Source organism: Lonchura striata, chromosome 4 (genome assembly GCF_046129695.1).
Source record: "Lonchura striata isolate bLonStr1 chromosome 4, bLonStr1.mat, whole genome shotgun sequence".
Taxonomy (NCBI): Eukaryota; Metazoa; Chordata; class Aves; order Passeriformes; family Estrildidae; genus Lonchura; species Lonchura striata.
This window is the reverse complement of record NC_134606.1, coordinates 24570798-24579895: the sequence shown is the minus strand read 5'-3', so window position 1 is coordinate 24579895 and position 9098 is coordinate 24570798. Positions and strand designations below refer to the sequence as shown.

Sequence of the window (9098 nt, the reverse complement as noted above, 5' to 3'; positions counted from 1 at the left end):
GAGGCGCCTTAAACACTACAGATGTGTTTGAGAGTCGGGCGAGTGGGCAGAAGAGAGATGTGTTCTGCATTCACTTCTTTATTCTCCTGCCTCTGTGTGGTCTCACGCTCCCTGAGCAAAGCAGAGATGAATTGGCAGAGCATCTGCCTGCCTCTGTGGTGATGCAGCCTCTGACTAACTTCACTGGTTAGGCAGCTGAACAGAAGCAACTTGTTTGCCCTGCAAAACTGGACTTAAGCACGGTATTACATAGAGGAGGGATATGTGAATGGTCCTCTACTGGGAGGAGAAGAAATTCATTAGTTTATATTGCTCTATATTGTATAAGTGGTAACTTCCATTGGCTGAGCAGACTTGAGTACTCAGATCAATCTTTGAAACTGGATTCAAACAGTTTTTGAAGATTAATTGCATAACTTACCACTGGTCATATTTCAATGGAATATATGAAAACTGAGCTCTAGAGGAGCTTCACATTCTCCTGCGTGGAATTCTATCAAGTATTTTACATGATTATTAAACCTTCTTTCTCATAAAATTTGACGTAGTTATTTTCTAAATAATAAAAGTTCCTTGAAATAGTATATACTGTTTGCTTATAGATAGGTTTGTAGGTGCATATTTTTTTGTGTACATTTGTGATGCTCATAATGTTTTGGCTATTTTTTGTATGTATGTTATGATGAGGTTGCTGTATAGAACAGTCCTCTAATTCACATCAGTGTTCCAAATTAATCCCCAGTGTAATACCACTGATTTATTTGGAATAATGCCAGGGATGATCTGGATGTTGTATGTCATGATTTTTGTTTTGGTTTTTATTTCAAGCTTCTGATGTGAAGAGTAAAATAGTTAATTACTTAAATTGATACAGTTAACTGAAAATTTATGGTTTTGCTTAATTTTGCAGGTGTGAGTTTTGTTTTGTTTTACTTCTGAATGCAAAAAAATTGCCTAAGATAAAAATAGGCTGAAAAGATGTTGGTTGCTTGTTGTTCATTTAGAATCTTTTTTGTATAATGACTTTATGCATTGTTTTATGATCAGATACATTTCTCTGAAGTATAGCAAGATGGAAACAACACTTAAGAAAAATCACCAAAATGAGAAGAGAAACATGTGAAACAGTGCCTGAAGTAAATGCTTTAGGTTTTTTTTTGTCTTTTTTTTCAGTCTGACTAGGTGTCCAATTGATGACAACTGTTGATAAAACAACACATTATTATAATAATAATTATAATATGCTCTGGATGGATTGTGTGTGCTGCTGCCTTGCCTAACAGCTGCACAAGAATCCATCCAAGGGAGAGCAAACCTTGGAATCCTTGTGCTCTGCACCAAGAGGGATCAGGGCTACTGGCTCTAAGCTCTCCAACAGCCTTAGCCAGAGCCGTGTTCCTTCCTTGCTCATGAGCAGACCTTAATGCACAAGAAGAAGAGCAGTTGCTTTTCAATTCATTCCTTGCTAAATGTCCCCATGACTCCTAAAGAGGAAGCAATTTTAGATGGGAAGTTTAAGTTGCTGATTTCAAGAGCTCTCGGGTCCAACCCTGGGCTGTGTTTTACAGGCAAAAAATATCAATACAAAAGACTTTAGGGAGCCTATTCCAGTTTTGGACAGTTCCTGAGATATAACTTGGTGCTAGCAAAGAAGAAACCCAGTTTTATATCCCACTGGAGAAAGCTGTACCTGCATTTGCATTTGTTATTCACAGCATGAGCATCTGCAACCAACAGCAACTGTATTATTTCTTGGTCTGTAAGTCCATACCAGTCACGTAAACTTATTTTTAAACCATTTCTCCTGAGGACTGTGGATAATTCTGTTTGCTAGTAATGGTAGATAGTAAAGTGATTGGAAACATACATGAGGATATATTAATTCTGTCTGTTTTCTGAGGCCATAAGTAGCTGAGTGAGTTTCTACCCAAGAGCTACAAAAAAAAAGACAAAGGTTTAATCTGTGGTTTGTGAAACATATTTCAGGTCTGTTTCTAGGCTCTTTCAAACTTTGGTAGGTTTTCTGAGTTGAAATTATCATCTATCACTTTTCTAAAAAAATGGAAATTACTTAAACATTCTGGAAGATGAAATTCACCTGCGATATTGAATATACATTTAACTAATTTATGAACTACTTTATATCTAAGGATAGATGCAGACTAATTCTGATTGAGGAACCAGAGGTGATTTGACACTGCTTACCAGGAAATAATGCTTCAGCCTTTGGCAATGTGTCATGACAAATACAAAACCGGATTTCCTTCTTAGTATGTATAAATCCTAATAAAAAAATTAAGTTCTTTGCCCCTAGTGGTGTTTGAGCTATCATGTATGCAGTGACAGATTAATTTGTCTACACAGTTAGTACATGGCCAGAATTTAGCCTGTACCTTGCATTGGTGGCTCAATTCTGAAGAGTGCTCATAAATCTGTTCCAGATGTCCATTACAAATCCTGTTTCTGTCTCTTAGTGGCCAGTTAAAGGAGTAGACTTCTGCATGGTAGTGAAAAGGCTCTATCAGAGAGTACCACAAACTGGGTTTTTTTGGCTCCGTGCTATTAACAGTCTCACCTTAGTACATTTAAGGATTACTTGTGTCAGGTTAATGTAACATGAAATGCATATGCAGTTTGGGAAGGATGCTCAAACTCTTCTGTTGCCTAGTTTCACACTGCCATAGAAGATGACAGATTAATTAATTACCTGTTGATATACAGTAGGTTATGGCTTTTAACTGGATACAGAAGACCTTGCTTCTTCCTGTGGCTGCAAGCACTGTAACATGTCTTCTGTTAGCTTACATCTTTATGAGAAAAGGGTGAAATGTATATGTCTAATGTTTTTGGGGGATTTTTTTTTTTTTTTTTTTTTGGTTCATGGTATCACTTAGTACAGTTGTGTAATACAAGATTGCCTCTGCACGCTATTACTAGTTTTTTTCTTCTGTAGAATCTAATTAGTCCTAATGGATTTTACTTTTAACATCTGCTATGCAATGTGACTTAGGGTGTTGAGAGTATTGTGCTCAGCTGAAAACTTACTATGCTGAACTGACATCGTTATTATAAGAAGAATACAGTAATCCTGAAATTTTTGACATGTCTTCTATGTTGACACTCCTGTTCCACATATGACAGTTTCTGTTTTCCTTTTCTCTTGTTTTTGTTTTATAACAGGTGACATTAGCATGGATTTATGGTGCTTATTTTCCACTTGAAGTCACAGCACTTTGACATTACATTGGATGCTGTGGAAATTGTCGTAAACAAGATAATAATTTTGTAATCAGATGGGAAATAAGCAGTTGGAAGAAATTAATTTTTATGAGGCAATATGGTATTTTGAAAAAAAAAAACTAAAAACAAACTTAAAGTGATAACAGCAACCCACCCCCCAAAAAAGCCCACCCAACAACAGTGAAACCTAACCAACATTGGTGGTGTCATTGCATTTAAAACACATTGAGTGTTAGTTGTAAGTGCCAAATCCAGTTCAGCATCCCACTGGGGTAGGGAGGGGTTGGTGGGTTGGCAGATAGCCCTAAACTGCTCTTTCAAGGGCAGAGTGGTGTGAGGGCCATCCTGCAAGGGGTTACTGTGACCCTGTCAAGCTCTTCTCCATCCATCGCTGCATCTTTGGTGGAGGTTTTAATATGTGGAGTGTATTTGTGCTATTTGTTTTACTCTGGAATAAATATATGTAAGACATTGAGGAGAAAAAGGAGACCAAGGAAGTTACATCTCTGTGACACACGGAGATAAATATGGACAATTTACTTTGAACCTGAACCAGAGCAGCAAAGATTAGAGTACAAATTTCTGGTGTAGCAGGATGATGTGAAGGATTAAATCAGTATCACAAGAACAGTGTAGAAAAGCTTTGAGATTTCTAGGAGTTTCAAGACCTAGAATGTTGTTTCTGACAGGACTATTGAGCAAAGCCCTTTAAAGAGAGATTTTGTAGGCAGTCCTTCGACTTCGGAAAACTGGCGTGGAATTTTAAGATGTTCTGTCTTATGATTTCAGCTCAACTCTTAATACAGTTTAAAATTAAATAAATAATAGACTGCTTCTTATCTTGCCCGTTGTTCCAAAATATATGTTCCTGAATGCAAAGGGATGAATCAAAATGTGCAGTCATAATTATTAATATAAGAATATTACTCTTATGCTGCCACTTGATATAACATGTGATAATCTAGTCTACTGCAACTGGCATTCTAATGTTAGTCATAATTTTAACCAATAGACTTCATCTCAGAATTGTTTTAAAATATGAGATTAAAAAGAACTTTGAACAGATTTGACTTTGTAAAAAATGAAAATAACCTGCATTCCTCTCCAACTGATATAAAGACACTGCTGCAGTGAAAAACTGTGCCAGGAACCTCTTGATTTTTTTTACACTTCCTTCAAAATATGCATAACTCAATACAATGATTTGTGATCGCATTTTATCAATTGTCTCCAGTTTCTGGCCTTACTACAGAAAAATCATATTTTAAGTATTGTGGAGCCTTTTTAATATTTAGAGCTGAGTGTTGAAAATGTTGTGCAGTATTTTAAAAATAGAATAAGAGATTAACTAAGAAAATCAACTATCCTGGATATTATATACCAGGATCAATGCTAGATAAAGAATAAGCAAGAATTGATGGAAGCAGCTGTTATTTCTGATGTCAGGAAATGGAAACACACTGGTTTTGATATTATTCCAGACTGGTATTTCTTGTGGATTACTTGTGGGGAAAAGTGACAGTGTTAAAAAAGCTGACTTTGCTGGATCTGTAATATTTTGCAGGAGAACCACTTTTGGTGTCAGATCATTTCATAGATTTTCAAGGATTTATGACAGTAGTTGCAGGAAAATGTTTATTTTTTTCACAGTAAGATGAGCAAATCATATTTTACTTTTTCTTTAGTGTCAACATGAAATTCTAGTTATCTGCTGTTCAAGCACAGAAGTTATGCATACAAAAGCTTTCTTTTAATATTGTTCCAGGCAGATGACTTAAAATTAAAACATTACTGCTAATAAAATGTGTTTTGCAATGTTTGCTTTCTCAGTATGATATGGCTGGTATTTCACTATGTCTGGTCTTCTCCTTTGCTGCAAATACCACATTTGTTACACTGTGATGAGAATTTTTGTGGCAAACAAAAATTCACTGAGATTTGCACCACGAGGTTGTTCATTGATTGTCACATTAGCCCCTTTCTTGCCATAGTTCCACACACAGGTATCCAGAAATTAAAAACTGCTCAGACAGCTCTCTCAGAGGTCAAAAGTAAGATCCTTTGGGTGTGAGAAGGGAGGAGTATCAGGAAAGGTCCTCTTCCTGGTCCAGCTGAATACCATCACAGCCTGGACAATGAGGCCAGAAGAATTGCTCATGTTCTGGTGTGTTAGCAGCTGAAGGATGAGCTCAGGATACCCAGATGTGTCAAGAAGGAAAGTGCACAGGGTGGTGTGCAGCCATCTCACCCTGCTGGGGTCCTGAGCAGCTCGAGGCTGGTGTGCTGCTCACTGGAGCTTGCAGCCAGCTCAGCATTGTCCTGCATTGTCTCAGCAGGTCCTGGGTGTCACACTGCAGGAGAGGCGAGTGGTGCAGCCCTGCTCTGCATTTGCTCCCAGATTTTTCTTCAGATTTTCTTTCTTCAGTTTTGGAGTACTTTACTGTAAGAAGTCTGTTACAGAGTTAAGCTGGCCATGGTTGTGTTTACTTGGCTTTTTCACACTAGAGACTGCTTATTTGGTTGGTAGTTATTTGACTATGATTGAAACAAGTTCAAGGCACTATACCAGCTAAGATCCTAACCTAATAAATGGATGTAATTTTTATATCCAAGGATGATTTTGTTTCACTTCTCCTTACAAGACCTTAATTTCCTAAAGCATGTGGAGTACTAATGCCACTCAAATCATAGCTCTTTTATAAACTGAGCCACTGGAAGTCCAGTGGAAAATCCTTAAAAAAATTACTAGGCAAATTCCATTTTGCTTTAGCAAATCAAATGCTTCATGATGGATTTGCTGGAGAGATTGTTCACCCCAGCTTGATCAAACTGCATATTCTTTATCAGAAGTAATTTATACTCTACTTAAAATCTATACATATGAATAAACATTAGGAGAAAAAAGTTCTATGTGTAAAATATAATTCTCAACAGAAATTAAGTACTTTCATTTCAATGTATTGTAATACTTTTTATTTTTAAGCCAGTAATTGCACATTTAGCTTTTACCTCATAAAAATTGAAGAATATTAAGAGTTAATTACTTTTTGCTTTTTTTTCTTTGATCTAACTGGAACTAATCATATATATAAGGAACCACAGTGTGTGAAACTCAGAATCAAGTTCCATTCCCATTCAAAATTGCAACTGCACTGGGGCTGAAGCAACAAATAGCCTTGTGCTAGTCCCTCACATAAAGGTGAAATTCAAACTACATTATTTGGTTTTGTAACTGTTTTAATAAAAAATCCTGTCAGGAGTTAAGCAGTGATGATTTGTAATTTTTACAAATTAGAAACTGATGCTATTCCATTTTTGTTGCATTTTATCAGATTGTGGTAGCTAAACTTATATTTGTTGCATTTTGACAGTGTAGCTTCAGAAGACAAACTAAAGGATGCATCTTGCTGCAAGTTGCAACTCCATTCATATCATCACAGCTCAAAATATTTTTGGGACTTGACCAGTAAAAATCACAGTAGTGTTAATGAGCTTAATGATTCTAGCAACCAGATGAATGCAATGCTTTTAAAACTTTTATGCAAATACTATTTCTTTGTGAAATTCTTTGTATCTTGTCTTTCCCAGGGTTGCTCAAAAGAGGAGCTATTCCTTCAGGGCTATGGAACAGGGTGTTTGCCCACTCCTTGTGCTGTGGGGTCTGCCTGGATTAAGCACTGTGAGGACTGCTCTGAGTTACAGCTGGTGCAGTGATTCCTTCATCAGTAGCTTGCATCTGAGAGCAGCTGGGTCAGAATGTAATTGTGCCCTTTCTCATTGTTCCTGAACCCTGTGGCAGGGGCTCTGAGCAAGAGGTGCAGAGACAGGGGCTGCTGCCTCTGGGGACTGCCACCGCCTCTGGGTTGGCTTTGTGCTGCTCCAGTACCTGTACCTGGCCTGTTTTCTGTCCCAATGACATGCACTTAGCAAAAGAAGAAAACTAGAGTAGCTTATAGGATAAAAAATAATAGTACTTTCTTTTGAAGGGAATGGTACAACATTTTCTAAAAAAAACCACTGTGAATAACTCAACCCAGAGACAACAATTCAGTTACAAGTGCAACTGCTCATGGCAGCTAGTGCACTGAAATGGGTATTCTGCACTCCTCTTCAGGGGTAGATGGTGTGGGCTGGGAAACTGAGGGGAAAAATCAACATCATCATTGACTTTTATAAATGAAAGTAAAAATTCCAAGTCTTCACTTAGCATATGTTCAGTTGTATTTAATTATTATAGAGGTGTTCTCTTTGCATTAGCAGAAAGATATTCAGAAACTAAGTCAATATATTTTATTTTTCTAATAAGTGAACAACAAGAAGCTTCAGATGCATTTGTATCTTTCCTCTTTCATGCCCGTTGGGTTTTATCCTTTAGTACTATTAACAAATATTCCCAGACAGAGAAGTACTAGTGCTCAGGTACTCATGTCACATTCTGTTGTAAACACTCTCCTGCAACTTAAGTTAGTAGTGAAATTCTTCTATATGTTATTGAATGTACATGTTCAGAGGTTCTTTCAAGGATTGCAACTCTGTCTGTGTATTCCACAGAAATTATTGGAAGTGTACTATCATTCCAAAAGCTTTGTATTAGTGAATATTTTATGTATGTCACAGGGATCTGGGATATAATGATAGGAGCAAAAAAGCCCAGTATTGCATATATTCATGATTATATAAATAGTTTCTCTGCAAGAGGGTTAATTTCATAACCTCTTACTAACAGTTTAATTAAATGAGATTCCCGCTCTTTTGTTACTCAAATCGTCATTGAAACCACCATACCTGCAAAACTATGAGAGTAATGACAAATGTCCAGTATGTGTATACAGAAGTACTCTCTAACACTCTGGTTCTTAATCCAAGCTTTTTCATTCTCATTGAAACCCATGAATACAAAATAATATGAAAATCAACTACAGAAGGGCTGGAAGGCAGATAAAATAAATCAGTAAAATTGAGTGCCAACAATTTAATTAGTGTAATGTGTAGATAATACAGTAGAGAAAGATTAAAACTAAACAACACTTTCTTAGTAAACATATTTTCTTTCCCTTTCTTCTCACAGTCACCCTTTTATAGGCAGTCACTCACCAGTATTGTTCTTTTCAGACAGCTGTTACTATTTCTGTTGTTAATGCCTACTGTGGCTTTTGAGCAGTTTTGAAACAAAGCAGAGGCATGGCTACTCTTGCCTTTCCATCTATTTTTGCCTCTTTCCAGTGTTCGGTAATATAAATATCACTCATTCTGTCCTTCTAAAAATATCATTATAGAGCTTTATACATATGCTGATCAATATTGCTGAAGCTACATAGACTTCAGGGGGAAAAAAAAAGAAAGAACAAAACAATTTAGCTATTTATGATGCAAGACAGAATGGGACTGTTGTTCAAGCAAGGTTGTTTCTGTCCCCTTTTAATTTCAAAATTTTGGCATCAAATCTCACCCCTGCCTTTCTGCTTGATTTACCATTGATGTACCCCTTCTTTGGAGAAGGAATTTTCAGAGTCTGTATGTGTAATTAAACCTTATCATATTTAAAGAGTAAAATAAAACTCTTTAAGGAATGGAGTTAAGACCACTGTAATTAGCAATGCTGCTTAGAATTTTTACTTTCCCAGGACCCATAGATTTCAATTTTCTGTTACCAATCTCTCAGAAAGCTGTGTGTGTTTACTTATCTTAATGTCATAGCTTGCAAATATAAATTTCTCATCTTCACACTATCAGTTTGTTTCTGGGGATATAAGAAGTGAATATAACCTCTCTAAATCTTAGAGAGAGAGAGACAGTCTGTGTGGTTTTGTTCCCCCTAAAACATATGGAGTAGCAGATAATGACATCCTTTGGCTTCA

General features: G+C 36.6%; 1 protein-coding gene across 1 annotated transcript in view; it reads left to right on the top strand.

Moving 5' to 3' along the window:
• Positions 1-9098, top strand: part of KCTD8 (potassium channel tetramerization domain containing 8) — a 93206-nt gene that overhangs the window by 1734 nt on the left and 82374 nt on the right. The gene's annotated exons all lie outside the window — the stretch shown is intronic.